The sequence below is a fragment of the Hemitrygon akajei genome, chromosome 11 (assembly GCF_048418815.1).
Source record: "Hemitrygon akajei chromosome 11, sHemAka1.3, whole genome shotgun sequence".
NCBI lineage: Eukaryota > Metazoa > Chordata > Chondrichthyes > Myliobatiformes > Dasyatidae > Hemitrygon > Hemitrygon akajei.
Window position 1 is genome coordinate 36,687,731 of NC_133134.1, and position 22,047 is coordinate 36,709,777.

Sequence of the window (22,047 nt, forward strand, 5' to 3'; positions counted from 1 at the left end):
GTCAGGCTTATGCAGGGCTCCAGGTCCAGCAATATGGTCGAGACTTAAGTGGCCCTATTTATAAAACTGTAAAGGCATGGAAGAATAAATCTAACAATACAGAATTAACACATTTTGTCCATTATGCCTTGCCAATTATTCAGACCAGCTATACATTTAATTCCATTCCTACTTTAAATCTTTCACTGCAAAGAGTAATGAATCAACTTAATAACAAAAATACATTCTAACAACTAGAACACATTTATTTGGTTGAGGCAACTGTACCTTAATGTACTGACGAAGGGTCTCAGCCCAAAACGTCGACAGCGCTTCTCCCTATAGATGCTGCCTAGCCTGCTGTGTTCCACCAGCATTTTGTGTGTGTTGTTGTACCTTAATGGTTTTTTTTCACAAAAATCCATCAAGATGATGAAATACCCCTTATATTATAATAAGATTATAAATGGAATATTTACTTAATCCCCCCTGTGGAAGTTATTATTGAAACACTTTCCACCAGTCTTTCAAGCAAAGTATTCTCAATCACAGTTCCTTTGCCAATTACTTTAAATACGTTGGTCGAGTGAGATGCAGCAAGTTAGATGGAAGTTATTATGAGTCATAGATCTGTTGGACCCAATGAATTGTCAACAAAATGTCAAATCGACACAGAAAGTAGACACAAGATCAGTTGACCCTGTACAATCTGAACAGAATTAGAAAGAACTGAGAGACCTTCCTCTATATTTTCTCAAGCATTACAATGTCAGAGTAAATATTCATTCCAATTAAGGTGCAATATATATACCTGAAAAAAATCAATACCAATGCCTCTCCAGCTTATTTGTAATAAAGCAACAGAAGCCAGCATGGAAACAGACCAGTCAGATCCTATTATTAACATGCTGAATTCTGCCTGGCAGCAGACTCACATCAGTTCATTTCCTTTCATTCAGTTGACCACAGTATGGATAAACATCTTGCATTCTACTGTGATGCTGAAAGTCAGTACTCTGCCTAGAAAAGGTATTCTGACTGAAAAGCAAACAGACAGGAAACTATAACTTCAGCCTCAGCAGGATCTATGTGCCAATAAATAGTTCCCTGTTATAGTCACATAAGTTTACAGCACAAACAATGGTCATTTGACTCATGCCACCGCTTAGGCTTATTGAACATGAATACAGTTGACGTTTTGGACCAAGACCCTCCATCGGGACTGCCCAGTCCTGTCCGAAATAAGGGCCTCGGCCCGAAATGTCGACTATTTACTCTCTTCCAGAGATGCGGCCTGTCCTGCTGAGTTCCTCCAGCATCTTGTGTGTGCTGCTTTGGATTTCCAGCATCTGCAGATTTTCTCATGTTTGTGATTTACAAGTAACTGTTATTAATGTTGCAGGAAAAGAGAGCTGCTTTGCCATCATGACACGTTTTTGTAAGCAGTGGGTATAGCTTCCACAGCTTCACTGTAATTTATCAGAACTCATTCAATTTTACTTCTATTCAGAATTTGCCATTTGACAGTATAGAAATGAAAATTTCACTCAGCTGAAAAGTCTCTCTTTCTCATCGACTCAGTCCAGGTGGGAAAGGATGAAGATAGATATTGATTAATTATCAAACTGCTCAAGTGGAATCAAGTTAGTCTTCAATCCATATTCTTCACTAGTTCCTCAACAGCTAAAAGTTCTGCCCTTTGAGACTAAGTACGGTAGTTTAAGAGATTGAAAAAAAGGTTGGCAATAATGAATAGTTTATAATCAAACTAGACCCTTTGAATGTTCCCATTAAGAGCTCTTTTATTTACGCACCTTCATGTTTATCAATGTAACTTATAAGCAAATGTTAGATGAGGTAGATGATTATGGAATAATCAAATCTGCAGACAAGAGGATCTTTCAGAGTCACTTGTTTTTAATTCAATGTCTTTACAGTAAATGCAAAGGTGCCAGGAATCCAAATGTTGAAATGAATTACCATCTCCAGTATAAAAGAAGCACACCACTGCATTTATCTCATTTGCAGGCTCCTAATTTCAAACCCAAGATTTAGCTGTCTGGAACCAGGTGAGGAACACACTTCCATTTTAGATCATGGATAATAATTTAGCTCAGCGTTCAGAACTCATTGAGAAAGAGCAGTTCAATAAAGCTGAGATGAAGTAATCATATAACTGAACTAGAACATAATTTTCAGAGGTTAAAGATACATTTAATGAGCAACACAGGTTGCATTGCTAGATTAATATTTTAAAATTATTACATTAGATTAGAGGTTCCCTCTCCAGGTGTTTTTTTTTTACGAGGTTGAGTTGCTAGCTCGACACTCAGCCCAGGCATGGATGGAGAGCGTGCAAGGGAGCCGGCTGGATTCGAACTCGGGACCATTCGCCCCAGAGTCCAGCGGTGATGCAACTACGTCACCAGCCAGTTTGGATTAGATTATGTGGAGTCAAATTAATCATCTACCTATTGCATTAATCAGTGAACAGTAACATTGTACTTATTTCTCTACAGCTTTGCCCTTTTTGACCCCTTAAGTGCACCATATGAAATTTTGCAAGCACATAACGTTCAAAATTTATAATTCCATTAAGCTCCACCTCCAGCGGTGCCAGTCTCTTTTGGTATCTTCTTCCTACATCCCATTTAGTGAACTTGCCCAATTAAAACAAAAAAAAAAGAAAGAAATTCATCAGATAACCCCTTCTGACCCATCCTTTCTATCCCTACAACAGCCCCTTTGTGGTGCCATCTGACCTTGCTCTGACCCTATCAGGCACAGCCTTACCTCAGTATCACCTAAACTGTGATCACTTCCTGCTAACTCTATAGAAATTGTAAAAGCTGAAAATATTCAACACCTGTTTTCTCCCTGTATTTCAAATTTCAAACATCTACAGTATTAAGTTTATAGTCAAGCTGTTCATCAAAGCCACATTATTATCCCCAGCCCTTTTCTTTCCCCAGTGTCTAATAACAGCCTTTTTGAAAGAGCACAGGAGTATCTAAGAGAGAGCAGCAAACTTAGTAAAACACAGGTTGACAAGCAAAAACACAGCCTTCAGATACATACCTTCCCCCCACAGATGCAGCAAATAAAGGCATTTGCTTAAAAGTAAACCATGCCACAGATATTTTTGAAATGACGTGACACCCTGTTATAACTCTGCAAGGTAATTTTCAAGACCTTACAGATTTATACCACATCAAAGAACATGCACTATGATTGTAACCCTAGACTCATACATGTGCAATCGAACGGGGCCAATAAACACAATTCAGTTAACTGAAGTCAACAAAAAGCTACAGGAAGAAATAGGATGCTACCAAAATTGCAAGTTTAAAAAGATAACATTTATTTTCTTTTTAAGGGTCTGAATATTTATATTGACAAATATAAATTTTATTTTATTATTATTTCTGTCTGTTCTCCACCCCCAAATTAATTCTATCCCATGGGGGCATGGCTTCAGCTAACAATGCCTGAGGCTCTGAGATTCCATCACTTATCTCGCTTGCTCTATCTTTCTGACTCTCTGCACATTCAAACGTGCCATTCCAAAAGGGCATCTCAAAATGGCAACTGCCTCCTATGGAAGAGAAGAGGAAAAAATGGGAGTGCTCACTGGTCACACTCCAACACAGCCTAACAACTACTTCTACAGAAATACAGATAAATTCATTAATTTAATGTCACTTCAACATGATAAATTACTGGAGCAGCAAAGTAACCATGAAATGACATTTAGCAGCTAAAATAATTAAGGTAAGTAATTTCTAATCGCTGTTAATATTGATATTATTTACAGTAGATGGTGTTTGCAGAAAGTGCTGCAGAAGTCACTAGACTGATGATTCCAAAGATGGTCATCACTTCCATTAATGTAGATTAACAGCAACTTGTCTGAGGGAAAAAAAATAGATGTTAACTAATGTGCATTGTGGTGTCTTACTCAACGCATCAATTTGCCACTGTGGTACAGTAGTTATATAAATGAAAACTTGATCCACTTCGGAATCAGAATCAGGTTTATCATCACCAGCATGTCATAAAATTCGTTAACTTTACAGCAGCAGTACAATGAAATACATGATAAATATAGATTATAAACTGAATTACTGTAAGTATATATGTCTATTAAACAGTTAAATTAAAAATAAGTAGTGCAAAAAAAAACAGAAATAAAAAGAAATGTAGTGAGGTAGTGTTCACGGGTTCGATGTCCATTTAGGAATCAGATGGCAGAGGGGAAGAAGCTGTTCCTGAATCGCTGAGTGTGCGTCTTCAGGCTTCTGTACCTCCTTCCCGATGGTAACAATGAGAAGAGGGCATGTCCTGGGTGGTGGAGGTCCTTAATAATGGACGCCGCCTTCTTAAGGCGCCACTCCTTTGTTTTCGAAGACAACATATTGTTGTTGATCTGACAAATGTTCTGAAGTAACAAAGCCAGTTAAAAGTTCCACAATGAATGTGGCTTTAAGCAACTTCACATTCCCCAACTCTAAACTGTACAAAACCAAAATAAAAACATAATGCTGGAAATAGGCAGCAGGTCAAGCATCCTATTTGGAGGGAAACTGAGCCAAGCTTTCAGGTTGATGACCTTTCATCCATTCAGCCATACACTTGACACAAAATTGACTTAATGGTTTATAAAATTACTATTGTATCATTTACAACAAAAAGAGATTATGTCTCTTTATGCAAGTCAAATCTGAGCTACGGAATACACATCTTATTCTCACTCTGCAAGTCCAACATCTAGTGGAGTCTGTGTTGCCTTAATTAATTTTTACTCAGGACAAAAAGCGTTTACCCAGAGTAATACACACAAAATGCTGGAGGAACTCTGCAGGCCAAGCAGCATCAATGGAAAAGAGTTAACAGTTGATGTTTCAGGCCGAGACCCTTCAATCAGGACTGCGAAAAGGAGATGAGAGGTTAGAGTAAGAAGGTGGAGGCAGGAGAGGAAAAAATACAAGGTAGTAGGTGATAGGTGAAACTGGGTGGGAGAGGGGGAGGGGTGAAGAATGGGAATGGAAAGGGAAATAGAATTGAAATGGGTGGCCAGTGGGAGATCCCACTTTTTGTGGCAGATGGAGCATAGGTGCTCAGTGAAGCAGTCTCCCAATCTACGTCAAGTCTCACTGATATACAGGAGGCAACACCGGGAGCATCTGATACAGGAGATGCCCCCAACAGGCTCACAGGTGAAGTGTCGCCTCACCTGGAAGAACTGTTTAGGGCTCTGAATGGTAGTGAGGAAGTAGGCATAGGGGTCCCAACCTGTTCCAACCTCTCCCGCCCACCTAGTTCCATCTGCCCATCAACCCCTCCCCAACAACATCCACCTATCACCTACCAGCCTCTGAACAGCTCAACCTCTAACCAGCGTACACTAGATATCTTTCTGTTTCCCTCAGTCCTGATGCAGAGTCTCAACCTAAAATGTCAACTTACACCTGCTGAGTTCTTCGCAAATTCTGCTTTTTGGCTTTCGACAGCTTCAGGACAGCTCACCAAGTGCTTGGTAAAAGAGGCATTCTTTAACAAGTGGCTTTGGGGAGAGAAAAGGTTAGAGTGGGAGTGAGCTAAGCGAGGAAATCACAAATCTTAAAAAAAGAACAGCCACCAAGTGACAAACATAGATCTTCAACATCAAAATGATGCTATTACTTCAAAGGTATTTCATGGAATGTCCAAAAGTGTCTTACAGTCAAAGGTCAAGAAAGAAAGTTTATAAATACTTTATAAGAAAGTTTATAAGAACCCGCATAACACTGATTTGTTACAACACGGTTATTCAATTCTTTATTGTAGTTTTTAAAAATGACAAAAATTCATTCCAAACACTTAAAACTTTGAGAGCAGTCACCATTACAGTCAATATTCAATCAGCCAATGAGAGTGCTTTACATACACACTGAGCCACTCACAGCCAATCACATATTAGATCACACTCTGCCTCCCCCGCGTGTGTAAATGTCTTGCTCCCTCACTAATTTATTCCATTTTTTCCCCAACCCATAATGTCTGGAGAACAGCCTGCAACTTCCAGCGAGGATAGTACACCTAAGATGTCTTGGAAAAACATGAGCGTGGATGTGAAACTGCAAGTGATACGGTGTTTGGAAGCTGGTGAGCGCCAGGTTGATGTTGGAACCGTTTTGAAATCTGCCATGCTCATCGATAACGACCCTGACTGGGAGCAAAGCAATAAGGCAAAGAGAGGAGCTCTCCACATGATTTCCTGCTTCTTGAGAGGAAACTTCAGAAAAGGCAGTGAAATCTCAACGCCTACTTGAAGAAGAAGCCAAAGTTAGAGGAGGACCCACAGCCTGGTCTCTCCTCTAAGAAGCAACAACCACCCGCTTCCCTCCACTGCTGCTGCCGTGCTGTGTTGCTGCTCCACTGATGAACACGTTAGGCCTGTTTGTGTGTTTATTACTCCATGAATTACTGTGTGTACATAAAATAATATATCATATATTTCAGGTGTGATTTTTTAATTATCAGGCACATGTCCATTTATGTAATGTTATAATGATCCTGCATAGCACTGATTTACAAAGCGCTCCACCTCCGAGGAACACATCCTCAGCATGAAGGAGTCTGAGTGTATCGATTTCCAATCTAGTCTTCATATCATACTGTACATGATTATAATACAATTGTACAGCAATTCAAAAATATTTTATGTTGGTTTAGCATGCAATTAATCAAATTAAATAGAAGTCTGATAGTAAGATGCAATATACATGTCAAAAACTTAAAATATATTGGAAAAAGTCCAAGGGTAGCGAACCTATGGCACTCATGCCTGAGAAGAATTACAAAAATTTTGTGGCAAGTGGCACACAATGCCACCTTTGATTCCTTAAACCTCACCGATAATAAAAAGATATATAATGATTATGTTTACTGCCAAATGGAGCAGCAAATATTTTCTGAAGAACTTGAGAGCAGTGAGATGTTTTCATAGGAAACGTCTCACTCTGGTTTGGCACCAACTAGATAGTTGTGTGAACACATGACATTACATGACACATTTGAACTCCTTAAAGACCTGGTGTACATATCAGTATTTGGCTAGTAAACAGCTACAACAACACTATTCAGAAATGTTATTTTTCAGTTGTCTTTTTAAAAGATTATTAATCATTTTGAGCAGGATTTCTAAGATGGTTCATTTATTTCAATCCTTCCCTGTTATACTTTTATTAGTAGTAAAACAAAGGTCAAAGTGAATTTATTATTAAAGTACTATGTGAGATTCTTTTTCTTGCAGGTATTCACAGTAAATACAAAGAAACACAACAGAATCAATTAAAAATCACTAACAACAAGATGGACAGGCAACCAATATGCAAAAGACACCAAACTTCAAATACAAAAAGAAATTAAAAAAACAAACAAAAATAGCAATAATAAATAAATATTGAGAACACAAGATGAAGAGTCCTTGAAGGTAAGCCCATAGATTATGGAGACAGTTCAATGTTGGGGTGAGTGAAGTTATCCCCACTGGTTTAAGAGCCTGACAGTTGAGGGGTATAAATGTTCCTGAACCTGATGGTGTGGGTCCTGATGTTCCTGTACCTCCTTCCCAATGGCAGCAGCAAGAAGAAAGCATGGCTGCCTTGATGATGGATGCTATACACGTACAATCAATACATGTAAATAAGCAAAAAGACACATTCTTTTTCTTTTAAAAACGTCCATAATTATTGCTACTAATTTATTAATCTGTGACAATCCATGACACACAAGAGAATATTTTTAGACTATCGTCAATTTGGACAAAAGCTCTCAAAATAAAGTCATCCCTGCTCTAGGGTGTACAAAATCAAAGCCATCACCAAGATGTTTTGGGTATAAATTCTTCCTCAAATCTCTTTCTAATAGATCAAATTCATTATTGTAAGTAGGACAATAAGTATTTGATGCTTTGGGGCATGGAAAGCTACCAGTGATCACAGACCAAATTCATGGTCAAATCTTCTATTAATGCTATTAACCAAAAGAGTTACAATTTGCAGTTTTTTGCTTCCTGCAACATGGGTGGTGGGGTGGAGATGCATCTCTACCAAAGAAGGTGTAAGGCACTCCTTCCCTCCGCTAGCCTGCAGGTCACTCTTGGGCAAGGTGTAGCACCTACTCAGCCCCTGACTGATCAGGGTCACACGAAGCCATGGGAGCACATGTTGACTAGTCGGTCAGTCATATGAGCAGCTGGTGCATATCACAAGTCCTGGTTATGTGACCACTGACACCAGGCAGACAATCTCTGAAGAGTATTGGTAATGGCTGGAGTTAGTCGTCTTGTAAAGACACTGCCCAGAAGATGGCAATGGCAAACTATTTCTGTAGAAAATTTTGCCAAGGACAATCATGGTCATGGAAAAATCATGACACTCATGTCATACGACAGGGCACATATGATGATACACATGTTCCTTTCTTCCCAAAGATGCTCCAACCTGAACTAGTAGAAATATGGAAGCATTTGTCACAGTGTGTCAGACAACCTCGGAAAACCACCAGAAATGCTTCCCTTACTAAAAGCAATGTCCACATTCTGTTCAATCAAGAGAAAGTGTTATCTGCATATCAGAATAGCATGTGCCCATTTATGGAAAGGGGAAAAATTCCAGCCTGGGAAAAAAACATGCAAGAATAAATGTTTTCCCAGCTGTAAAGCCTCACCCTGGGAAGTTTGCAGTCTCTTTTACACAAATAATCGACTTTCAAAGAGATTTCAATACACTTGAGCATTAGTAACCTTCTTTGAAGGGAGAAGATCCCTTGCCACAGTGGCTGGTTACTGTAACAAAAAAATGCAAAAGATCTCTTTCAGAGTTGACCACATTATTTGCCATGCAGAAAACACAGTTTCAAGTTTTTAAAAAATGCTTCTGAATTATTTTTAAGAAGAATATGGTAGTTTGGTTGAGATTTTATTGTTCCATTTAGGGATTAAATCAAAACAAATTAGCTGCTCTCCCTACTGAGATCTCCTTGCAAGATACTGAAAGATCAGTAGTGAGAAGCAGAAATTTATTAGAATTTAAAACATTTAAGGGGAAACTATATATTTTAATGCTATATGATAACTAAATGTGGAATACATTATAAATACAGCACTGAAAACAGATTTAGAATATTTAAACAACTAGAGTTGAAAATGAATTAAAAGGAAAAGTGGCTTGGTTAATGAGAAGATTGCACTGCTGCCATAGTCATTCTTGTTTTCCACTGACATTGATGAAGCCATGAATTAAATAAACATCTGTGAGACCTCTGATTTTAAGCTTCCTTCAACTCAAACGTCACTGAATTCTTTCCACTCAGTATAGGTGAGATGTCAGTGCTTTCACAGGGAATCAGTCAGTATTAACCCAAAAAAAAACATTTTTTTAAAAGTTTGTAAAAATGCCTATTTTAATTTTGGAATTTATCCTACCCCACCAACCCACCACCCAAGCTTTCAGAATGCTTTCCCTTTTAAGATTAAACAACAGCTTTAGGAATGCAATATCCTTGCATTCAGTATTAGCATCAAGTAACACCAGGTGTAACAGGCGAATAGCTTGGAGTCGACACTGTCCATATTTCTACCACAAAAGAGTTTCACAATGGTAATTACAGCACTGCTATTCCAGGAATTCCACTTAGTCACCAATGATGATCAGTTTTCTACTAGAAACCTATGCTTAATAGAAATTAGACTAAAGGTGCCCAAGATTTATTAATGACCATCACTGATATAGGTAGGTAGGCACTTCAAAATTTAAAAAATATCCCAGTTGCAATCTTCAAAATTCTCAATTTTAATTCCATCCTATCATATTTTACATGGATCTAGAAAAAAGGGAGCCGTATAAGCTGCAAATCAACCTTCCAATCCAAATGCATAAGCTAATTAGGTAAATTCGAGGCTCAGCTCATTTTCCTTCTGAGCCAAGGCAGCAAAACAGAACTTCCTTTCTAACATTCCCACATCATCTCCCATCATTTTCTATCGCCACACTGCTGGAAAACTGATAATGGAACAAGCATAACCAACACATTCATCCCACGCACTGTGTTAAAAAGGGAACATCTTAAAGCCAAGACTGTGGACTATTTTTTAAGCCAGTGAAGTTGATATCAAGCTACTCAACACAGCATACGATTTTAAAACAGAAGCTGGATAATGACACCAGATTAAAAATAGACTTACATTTTCAATCGCAGCTTTAACAACCTGTGGATATTCCAAACATTTTGCAGCTAATGAAGTCAATTTGAATCCAGACAGCTAACTTTCCACAGAACAGGCTCCCAAAAACAGCAATCAGATAATGACTGACTAAAATTTCAATTTAGTTATATTTGTTGAAGGATAAATAAAGCGACAAGATACCCCACTGTTCTTGACCCAAATAATGACCTGGGATTTTTATGTCCTTGATTTAAATCATCAATCATAAAGAACATCAATCTTCTCCAGCGGTTCAGCACCCTTGAGTCAGACTGCATCATTTTCTGTGTCCCTATCTTGTGTTATGTTTATGGTTTCGTGCAATGATTTTGACATGACTTTTACAAAGGACCAAAACACCAAATTCTGGTGGTATGTCCTTTCTTTCCCTTTCCCCTTCCCCCTACCTGTAACCTCCCTCTGACTCTCTCCCTCTTTCTGTCCAGAGTTCATTGTCCTCTGTCAGGTTTCTTCTTCAGCCACCTACTTCTTCTGCCTATAACCTTCCAGCTTCACATATCATTCCACTTCCTTTCCAGTTCAGATGAAGGTCTTGGCTCAAAACATTGACTGCTTCCATCTCTCCCTAGATACTGTCTGACCTGCTGGGTTTCTCCAGCATTTTGTGTGTAATCGAGGAACAGAATTGACCCACATCATCTACACTAGGGACTGGCATCCACTAACAGCAAAGCCAAATGCTACGGTCAAAATTTAGCAGCACTGGGCAGTCAGACTTCCAGGAATTTTTTTTTGAGGGGGGGATGTAAATGAAAGGACTCACTTGGACAAAGGCGAGGGTGACTGAGTCTAGGAGAGGTCAGAAAGTAAAGCCTGGGCTTAAATTAGCTGAAGAAAAAGATGGCCGGCAATTGTGCAGTGGCCCTGGTGAGGGCCAACAGTGGTATTCCGGGGCAAAATGGGAAGAGTGCTTGTGTCTGTGTTTCTGGGCAGAGTACAATTTGAGCAAGAACAAATGTCAATGTGTACACACACTCAGTATATGTGTGTTTTGTCCAAGCAGCAGAGCATAATCTCCACTTGTCTTGGACCTGCTTTGCACAGGATCATGACTTCACTCTGTCAGTATTGAGTGCTGTGTGGTAACTGCAGTGCAAAAGCTTCCCCACATAAAAAGACATTTTCCACATCTAAAAATGAAGTTAGCAACCTGGAAAATCAGGACCCTCACCCACACCCACACCCTAACAACAAACCACCAGAATGCCACCCCATTGTCATATCGCATTCTCAGACCTGGTTCAATATCAACCTGGCTACCCAAGTGAAATTCAACAAGCAGATGGTCAGCTCAAGGAACTGGGCACCAGATGTATCTACTTCTAGAAGTGCAAACCAGAAAAAAAAAACTCTATACTGTTATCCGTAGATGCTGCCTGGCCTGCTGAGTTCCTACAGCATTTTGTGTGCGTTGCTCGGATTGCCAGCATCTGCAGATTTTCTCTTGCTTGTGATTGGACTATGTCATCAGGGATGGCTTCACACCACCAATGAATTAGTCAAGCTTGTCTGCAATCAATCCCTCCTTCTTTCTACTCTCCACCAACACCCCTCCCCAATCCTCATATTATCGGATAAAGTAATGTCTCATGAACCTTCAGCTTACTCAATCACAGAACCAACACACTTTCATCATCAATATAATCACTTGCACTTAGAAGCAATAAATGAAGAAAGAATTCTGCTCTTCACCAGCAGGAGACGGGTTGATTTTCCTTGGCAATTTCATTGCAAAAGTTGGAAAAGATGTAAACATCTGAAAAGTTGGGATTTGCAGGATGGAGCAGAGGAAAGCTATCTCAGAGTCCTCACCGTGATGAGATGCCGAGAACTTGGTCTTGTTCTAACCGCATCCTGTTTCAGCAATGTTATGTTGACATCCTCAATCCAGCCATCATGAATCCATTACATGTCAGCAACTGAGTGAAGAACCACAACGATGACCACAATACCCCACCATGACAAAAGCCCATGACTACCAGAGTGACACTGCCTATCTGTCATTTTCATCAAACTGACCCCAAAATAAAAAAGGCAAGAAAAACACTGTCCTCAGGAAAGTCAACATCAAATTTCTCAAGGAGCCTTCAAAGAAAATTCTACTCAGTCAGCACCTCACAGACAACATGACAATTCCCATCAGCAGACATCTGAGAACATCCATTGAGCCATTTCTCACTTCAGTCCACCATATTTCTTATCTGTGACTAAATTCTGCTTTTCTAGTGAAAAACAGACTGGTTAGGGAAAAATACACTGGAGCAGGCTAACCACTGATAAGCTGAAGATATTCCTGGACTGGAAACTCCATCACAAATACAGGGGGAAAAAGTGGTATCTCTAGGCCGAGATCCAACAAAAACACATCTTAAAGGAACAAATGATAGGCTGAAAAAAAAATAAAAGATGCAGCAGTCAGCAGACAGCCATAACCAAGGTGGATTCTTTACTACTGACAAAACCATCTATAGCCCAAAGAACCAAGGACCCACTTTACTAGCAGCCATGGATAAAAGCTTATCAAGCAATCAAGCAGAGGGAGACTGTCAAAGCCAATTGGATGAGTAACTAAACAACCAAGATTCTGATTTTGATGAGATCCTCCTTGACTCCATCTCACAGCATGACTACAGCAACAACTTTGCTAATGCTGCACAGCAAGAGGTTGGAAACGTCACTCAAAATTTGGAAAAGAAGACCACCGTAACAAGCAAAAATATCTGCTTAAGGTCCAAAACACAGCAGAAGTAATTCACATATAAATGCATGACCTTATTTCCTTCTTTTGGGAAAAGGAGAGTATATCTGTGGCACCAAAATCCTGAGCATTGTCAAGAAAATCAAATTCAATTGCAGTAATTATAAGAGTCTCCCTGCTGATTACCTCAGCCAAAGTAATAGCAAGAATTCTCCTCAATATCCTTGCAATACAGATTCTGTCCATCAAGAGATGCAATCAAAATCACAATTTTCACCATGATAAAGTTCAGAAAGGTGTATGAAATAACAACTAATATAAGCAGCCTTTTTGACCTCACAAAAATGGGATTATAGAAGATCCTTCTCAATTTTGGCCATTCTCAAGCTTTCAATACTTTCCCTTGTAGAACTGTTCCTACTTGGAAGGCACTGGTAAATGAGTGTCAATTCCTTAAGTTTAACCAACATTTACTCACTGTGAAGACTCAATAGTAATGCGCAAGTTCTATAACAAAGCCTGGCAATGTTACCAACATTCCTTGACATTGGAATAAATCCAGCATTGACAACTTTGAAATCTTTTAAATTACCTTAGCTGTCATTAATTCTGAAACATCAATCTTCTCCAGCGATTCAGCATCCTTGAGTCAGACTGCATCATTTTCTGTGTCCCTGTCTTGTGTCTATGGTTTCATGCAATGATTTTGACATGACTTTTACAAAGGACCAAAACACCAACCTCACTATAAAACCTGCTGATAAGCGGGGAGCTGTTGTTGTCTGGCGTACTGACCTCTACCTGGCCAAGGAACAGCGACAACTCTCTGATACCTCCTCTTATTTACCCCTCAATCATGATCCCACTAAGGCCATTGTCTCCTATACCATCACCAACCTTATCAGCTCTGGGGATCTCCCATATGTCTATCCATGGCCTCCTCTATTGTCAAAATGAATCCAAACTCAGGTTGGAGGAACAACACCTTATATACCGGCTGGGTAGCCTCCAACCTGATGGCATGAACATTGACTTCTCTAACTTCCGTTAATGCCCCTCCTCCCCTTCTTACCCCATCCCTGACATATTTAGTTGTTTGCCTGTTCTCCATCTCCCTCTGGTGCTCCCCCCTTTTCTTTCTCCTGAGGCCTCCCGTCCCATGATCCTTTCCCTTCTCCAGCTCTGTATCACTTTCACCAATCACCTTTCCAGCTCTTAGCTTCATCCCACCCCCTCCGGTCTTCTCCTATCATTTTGCATTTCCCCCTCCCCCCACTACTTTCAAATCTCTTACTATCTTTCCTTTCAGTTAGTCCTGACGAAGGGTTTCGGCCCGAAACGTCGACAGCGCTTCTTCCCTATAGATGCTGCCTGGCTGCTGTGTTCTACCAGCATTTTGTGTGTGTTGTTGTTTGATTGTTTGAATTTCCAGCATCTGCAGATTTCCTCATGTTTGCACATATAATTAGTTATCGTGTTGAACCCTTCTTGGTTTTTCCTTTCTATTTCTGCAGGAAACCTGTAAATTCTCTTTCTTGCCAATTCTTTATTTTGATCCTTCCCTGTGTTCATCATCACTTTCCCCATCTCATCTGCTCTGCTAATTTTTTTTTTAAATCATACACCAGGCCAGGCAGCATCCACAGAAAGAGAGAGATTCAATGGCTCAGGTTGAAATATGAATTTCTGATGTGATTCTTTGTTTTAAAAAAAGCATTGTCAAGTGAACCAGAAGTCATTGCATTTGGAAATCAAGGGTTAATTAATTGGACTCTCAGCTGCATGGATTTGACTATGCGAAAGGAAACATCTACTTTCACTGCAACAGATGCAGTAGGCATTTCACATTGGATTAGTTTCAGGATAACCATAATGCAGTCAATAGGCTTCTCTCGAACAACTTCGTCATCAAACACTGGGTGGGCAAATTCAAGATGCTTTGGTTTCTCATATCACAGAATCATCTGACTTTTGCTGCTGTGCTCTAAAGATAACCCAGAGATTAGTTAATTCCTATTTGACTATACACGCTGCTGATTTGACCCTATTTCAAATGGAGCATAAATTACAAGTTCCACTGAAACCCGGGTGATTTCAGGAAAGTTCAGCTGCAGATCAATCACTTTATCTCAAAGAAAATAGAAACCTGCAAACCAAAAAAATGTGCATTAAGGTGTACATCGGCATCCTTCAACACACATCTTTGACTACTGGACTGTGGAACATTCAGCATCCCCTATACTGACCAATAAATATTTAGTCTTTTGTTTCAGTCTTACTAAACTATTTTACTTTAGATTAGATTTCAGCAATGATGGATCTTTCCAATAATCTAGGAAAGGAATGAAAACCCAGCAATCCCAAATCACAGCAGACAGTCTAATGATTAGATTGCCATAACATACTGTTGAAACACCCACCTGTTCTTCCAACAGCTGATTAATTACTTAAAAAGTAAGAAGTTGAAAAGTGTGCTTATGAGAATAAAACTTGTCAAGATGTGGAATGTAATGGAAAACTTGGGTACAAACATAATAGACCAAATGGCCTCTCTGTCACTGAAAGATATATCAACAAAGTCAAAGACACTGACAGATATAAGACCATTAGGCACAGTAGCAGAATTAGGCCATCTGGCCCATCGAGTATGCTCCGCCATTCAATTATGGCTGATACTTTTTTCTATGTCTTCCTCAACCCCAGTTCCCAGCCTTCTCACTGTAACCTTTGATACCATGTCCAATCAAGAACCTATCAATCTCTGCCTCAAATATACCCAGTGACCTGGCCTCCACAGTTGCATGTGGCAACAAATTCCACAAATTCACCACCCTTTGGGTAATGTAATTTCTCTGCATCTCTGTTTTGAAAGGGCACCCCTCTATCCTGAGGCTGTTCCCTCTTGTCCTAGATTCTCCCACCATGGGAAATATCCTTTCCACATCTACTCTGTCTAGGCCTTTCAACATTCGAAAGGTTTCAATGAGATCCCCTCCCCCCCCCCAATCCTTCTAAATTCCAGCGAGTACAGACCAGCGCCATCAAACATTCCTCGTATGATAACCCTTTCATTCCTGGAATCATCCTTGTGAACCTCCTCTGGACCCTCTCCAACGCCAGCACATCTTTTCTAAGATGAGGGGCCCAAAACTGTTCACAATACTCAAGGTGAGGCCTCACAAGTGCCTTATAAAGCCTCAGTATCACATCCTTGCTCTTGTATTCTAGACCTCTTGAAATTAATGTTAACATGGCATTTCCCTTTCTCAACCTGTAACTTAACATTCAGGGTGTTCTGCACAAGGACTCCCAAGTTCCTCTGCATCTCAAATTCCTGGATTTTCTCCCCATTTAGAAAATAGTCTGCACATTTATTTCTACTTCCAAAGTGTATGACCATGCATTTTCCAACATTGTATTAATTATATATTAAGTCAAAGTGAAAGTCAAGTGATTTACAAGGGGTGATTGATATGTTCGTGGCCTAAGGTGGAAGGAGTCAATTTTAGAAAACCTAGCACATTTAACTCATCAATAAGTCATCAGTTAATAATTCATCGGGGTGATTGATAAGTTTGTGGCCTAAGGTAGAAAGAGATGAGTTATTAACTTCAAACTTCCTGCATTATCACTCAAAGAGTTGAACTGCATGTGACGAGAGCTGTATAACTCATCTCCTTCTACCTTAGGCCACGAACTTATCAATCACCCCTGCTGTGGCCACTTCCTAGAGGTCCAAGATCCGTATGCTCCATGACCGCTGGACTAAGTGTGTAAATGTAGGAGGGGACTATGTTGAAAAATAAATGTGCTAGGTTTTCTAAAATTGACTCCTTCTACCTTAGGCCACAAACATATCAATCACCCCTCGTATCACATGCACAAATACATGTAAGCACAGGTGCAGTTCAGCAGCATGACACAGAGCATCACATACACAGGATTCATAAGAAAAACACAAGTTAAACAAAATTGAATACTATTTATTTATTAATTGGACTACAGCGTGGAATAGAACCGTTCAGCCCTTCGAGCCATTCCACCCAGCAATCCCCTGATTTAATACTAGCCTAACTATGGGGCAATTTACAATGACGAATTAACCTACCAACCAGTGTGTCTTTGGACTGCAGGAGGAAACCGAAGCACCCGGAGAAAACCCACATGGTCACAGGGAGAACATACAAGCTTCTTACAGGCAGCAACAGGAATTGAACCTGGGTCACTGGTACTGTACAGCATGGTGCTCCTGTGCCACTTTCACAAAAAAATTAGAACAAAATAACAAAGTCTATTTTAGTGCAAAGTGATCAAGAGGTCATAACGTTGCTAAACTACATGGCAGGAACAGAATGGTAGCTGTTCTTGGTAGTATGGGACTTCAGGCCACTGTAGCTGTTGAAAAATTGTGTCTACTTTCCCCAACCACTGCAGCCTTTCAGGTAGAAAATATATCTGGCGCAATTTTTGTTAACATATTGTTAAAATTTGAAATCCATGGCTTGATAAGATGATTGAAATAGATTCAATAGGAATTCAAAAGCATGAAGCACCAGGGATAAAAGGAGGAGCAGGGGAGTGGGACTAACCAAATTGCTCCAAGAAAAAGCTATCAGACTAAATGGATTTTATAGCTTTCTTTTGTACTATTTTCTGGTTGCATAACATGCAATTGAACACAACAGATTTACACATCTTTATCTCAAACTTTTCGTACCGGCTTTGGTTCCATAATTCACCTACTGACATTTGACTCAGATTTGACATTTTCAATTAACCACACCACCACCACCCAAAGCTTTTATAGCAAGAAGTAGTTATAGATTGTCGCTGATCTTAGAGTGAAGTCCTTCATAACTTCACTCAGTGCAATCTAGATTTGGTTTTAAGATTACATCCTTTTTTGGGATTCCCACAGGCCACCAGAAGAAAGAATTTATATCTATGTGACCTATCAACTACTTTAATCATTTTAAACAATTTAATATTACACAAAAAAAGGTGCCCAAGTTCTATTACTAGTCAATGTTGAGGTAGCCAATACTCAGGATCTACACTTGGGGCTGGGACAGTGAAAGGGAATGAAAAGAGCTCAGATACCCAAATACCATCCTCTCTTCCCCTCCATTCTTCCTCTCTTCCCCAATGTCCATGTCCAATGTTCATGGGCATTGAACCCATGAACACTACCTCACTTTTTTTAATATATATTGTTTGGTTTTTTTTGCACGATTTTTGGTCTGTTCAGTGTACATGTACTATAATTGATTTAATTACTTATTATTATTATTTTACTTTTTTTTTCTTCTTCTATATTAGGTATTGCATTGAACTGCTGCTGCTAAGTTAACAAATTTCACGACACATGCTGGTGATAATAAACCTGATTCTGATTCTGACCATCCTGTGACTCCTACTGGAGAACTCTTCTGTCTCCTTTTAGATTTACGTCCACCTGGGTTGGATTCCATTCAAGGTACGTTCCAAAGGAGGGCATCCTGGACTATGCAGCATTCCCTATGCATCACATTAGATTTTTGTGCTTGAGTCCCTAGAATGGAACTGGAGCCAAGAGTGATTTGCACAGAGACAGAGCTCATATCTAAAATGGAGATCAGTAGCACATTAATCTCCTGTCTGAAAATCTGTTGACTTTTTAAATCAAATTAAGAGTCAGCAGCAGAATTACACTTTTGATGGCCTTGTCTTCCAACAGCAACAAATGATTTGCAATATTACAAGGAGCCACACAAACTATGCCGACTGAAATGCAGTGACATTTCCAGACTTGTTCTATTATCCTTCTAGACAGTCCGGGTTATTGCATGATTCTTTCCAACATCAATTTAGATCATTTGTGGCCAAAGATAAATTCAAAGCACAAGGGATCAGAGGAGTTACCATTATTCTTTTCTCACGTTACAATAAAGCAGACTTTAAAAGCATATTTAGCATTATAAAGGTCTCTCAGGTATCTGGTGTGTGAAAGCTTGTGTACTAATTTTTAATTACATTGATTTCTAATTAACTTGCCCGAATTGATAAAGATTCAATTCATAGATTCCAGCTGCAGCGTTGTATTATCTTGTCACTACTGAAAGAGATAAGGCATTATGTACTAACTATAGCCAATTTATAAAGCCCTTCATGGGCATTGTCATTCCAGCTGCACAAACAGGGCAGGAGCAGTGCACAGCGAGGAGGTTTCTTGCAGACTGGCAGCACTCGTTTACAAGGGTGAGCTTCGAGGGTGTTCAGTATCACTCCAGTGGCCCAAAACACCAGTGGGAGCAGTGCAGAGAGAAGAAAATGAAAGCACAAAAGGGACAAGTGGAGCCCCCATTGTTGGGAGTAGGCGTTGTGAGAGTGGGAGGGTCAGGCTTTGGCTTAGAAGAGGAATTGGCTTTGGGCAAGTTGTCCGGGTAAGTTTCTGTTAAGTTTCCCCTATTTTCTTACTGTGTCAGGGGTACTTAGTGTAGTTTTAATGGTCATTGGGTGTTCTTCATGCTGAATGTTGGAGTCCTGGGAGACCCAGAATCTCCCAGGGAACTACAACTGCGTGAAGTGCATCCAGCTGCAGCTCCCTGAAGACCGTGTTAGGGATCTGAAGCAGCAGCTGGATGACCTTCGGCTTGTATGGGTGGAAGTTATTGATTAGGGTTACAGGGAAGTAGTTACCCCCAAGTTGCAGGAGGCATGTAGCTTGGTGACTATAGAATACGTACACAAGGCTGGAAGAACTCAGCAGGTCACGCAGCATCCGTGAGAAAAGAGTAGCCAATGTTTCGGGCCGAGACCCTTCATCAGGAATTCCTGATGAAGGGTCTCGGCCAGAAACGTTGCTACTCTTTTCTCACGGATGCTGCCTGACCTGCTGAGTTCTTCCAGCCTTGTGTACGTATTCTTTGATCCACAGCATCTGCAGTTGTATTTTTGTAGCTTGGTGACTGCCAGGAGAAGGACTGGGATGGTGAATAGGCAGTTAGCGCAGACCACCCTGTGACCATTCCCCTCAATAATACGTACACCATTTTGGATACTGTTGTGGGGGATGACCTCCCAGGCGAATGCCATGGACACCAAGTTACTGGCACTGAGTATGGGACTGTGGTGCAGAAGGGAAAGAGGGAAAAGAGGGGAACAGTAGTGATAGGGGACTCAATAGTCAGAGGAACAGACAGGAGATTCAGTGTATGTGACCTGGACACCCAGATGGTATGCTGCCTCCCAGGTGCCAGGGTCAGGGACATCTTGGATTGCGTCCACAGCATTTTGGAGGGGATGGGAGAGCAGCCAGATGTATTGGTACATATTGGTTCCAGTGACATAGGAAGGAAAAGCAAAGTGGTCCTGAACAGAGAATTTAGAGTGCAAAGCAGAAAGCTGAGAAGCAGGACCTCCAGGGTAGTAATTTCTGGATTGCCACCTGTGCCACACATCAGTGAGGGCAGAAACAGGATGATTTGGCAGATAAGCGTGTGGCTGAGAAGCTGGTGCAGGAGGCTGGGCTTCAGGATAGAGGGACGTCCATTTTAAACAGAGATGCAGAGAAATTTCTTTAACCAGAGGGTGGTGAATTTGTGGAATTTGTTAGCGCAGGCAGCTGCAGAGGCCAAATTGTTGGATGTATTTAAGCCAGAGATTGATAGGTTCTTGATTGGCCATGGCATCAAAGGTAACGGGGAGAAGGCCGGGGAGTGGGACTGCGGAGGGATCAGCTCAGATTGAATGGCAGAGTAGACTTGGTGAACCAAGTGGCCGAATTCTGCTCCTATGTCTTATGGTCTTTATTTCAGTATAGTTTTATTATTCACGAGTACATCAGTTCCCAGTTCTCTGCACTCTGTTTCAATGCAGGGCAGCCTTGACCTTGGCAGCAAATGTTTCAATCCCAGTAGAAATCTCTTTTAACACTTAAAATTAAATGCATCTGTCTATATGCACCTAAATGCATCCATGTATATGCACAGCACAAACACCAGCAAATGTATTTGGGCATTATCTACAGATTCTGAGTTATCGACCAACACTTGTGCACGTTCATCCATCAGGAATAAATTTAACTGCTGCCAGGCAGCCAAAACACTTAATTGTGGTTAGATTTTAATTGCTTACCCAAACTTGTTTTACAACAAAAGTAAAAGTCCTTTCGACATTCCCTTTGCTTTCTTTCACAATCTTCATTTTATGGTGCTGGCCACGTTTGGCAGCTTTATTTTGAGATGCTATATATTTCAGATATGCCAGCTGGTGGCGTAGTGGCATCAGCGCCGGACTCCGGGGCGAATGGTCCCGAGTTCGAATGCAGCTGGCTACCTTGCACGGCTGGCCAAGCCATAAGCTCTGGAACTCCTTCCATCACACCTCTCTCCTCCTGTAGGACATGTAGTGCATCCTCCTTCTTTGCCACCTGATAATACTCGAGTTAATGCATTGGAATTCCTTACTAATAAGTGTGGTCTGTTATTATTGCAGACTATTTTATATTACAGTTCCAGCGCCTTTCCAATATTGCTCATTATATTGAGATAGCAAGAGTACAAATCTTCATTTGTATGAAAATTAGTAACTGGATGAACACCAAAGCTCAGCAAAAGAATGCATTATGTCCTCCCACTGAAGATCAAATAACTCAGTCTGTATACAATGCCAATAAAAAGTATTCACCCCATCACCCTACCCCCCCGGAACTTTTACAACACAATCTTTTTTTGACACTGATCAACAGAAAAAGACCCTTTTGTATCAAAGTGAAAACAGATCTCTACAAAATGATCTAAATTAATTACAAATATAAAATACAAAATAATTGCTTGCATGAATATTCAACCCCTTTAATATGACACACCAAATCATCACTGGTGCAGCCAGTTAGTTTTAGAAGTCACATAATTAGTTAAATGGAGATCACCTGTGAGCAGTTAAGGCATTTCAATTGATCGTCGTGAAAATACACATGTATCTGGAAGATCTAGCTGTTTACATTGGATTATGGATGTGTAGCTTACATGTCAGCTGCAGAAAGTAATTTAAAAATGCTGGATGTTGAGCAAGCTCAGGCCCTCAGGATATGTAGTGGTGCATTCAGAACATCACCTGT

The 22,047-nt window shown here is 40.2% G+C and overlaps 2 protein-coding genes across 3 annotated transcripts in view; one reads left to right on the forward strand and one right to left on the reverse strand.

Annotated features, from left to right (window-relative positions):
- gper1 (G protein-coupled estrogen receptor 1) overlaps positions 1–6,433 on the forward strand; it is a 62,371-nt gene extending 55,938 nt beyond the window's left edge. The window contains exon 2 of the transcript XR_012100756.1: positions 6,030–6,433. The gene's annotated coding sequence lies outside the window, so the exon portion shown is untranslated. The remainder of the gene's footprint in view (positions 1–6,029) is intronic.
- LOC140735485 (protein cholesin-like) overlaps positions 1–22,047 on the reverse strand; it is a 397,591-nt gene that overhangs the window by 338,858 nt on the left and 36,686 nt on the right. The window lies entirely within an intron of this gene.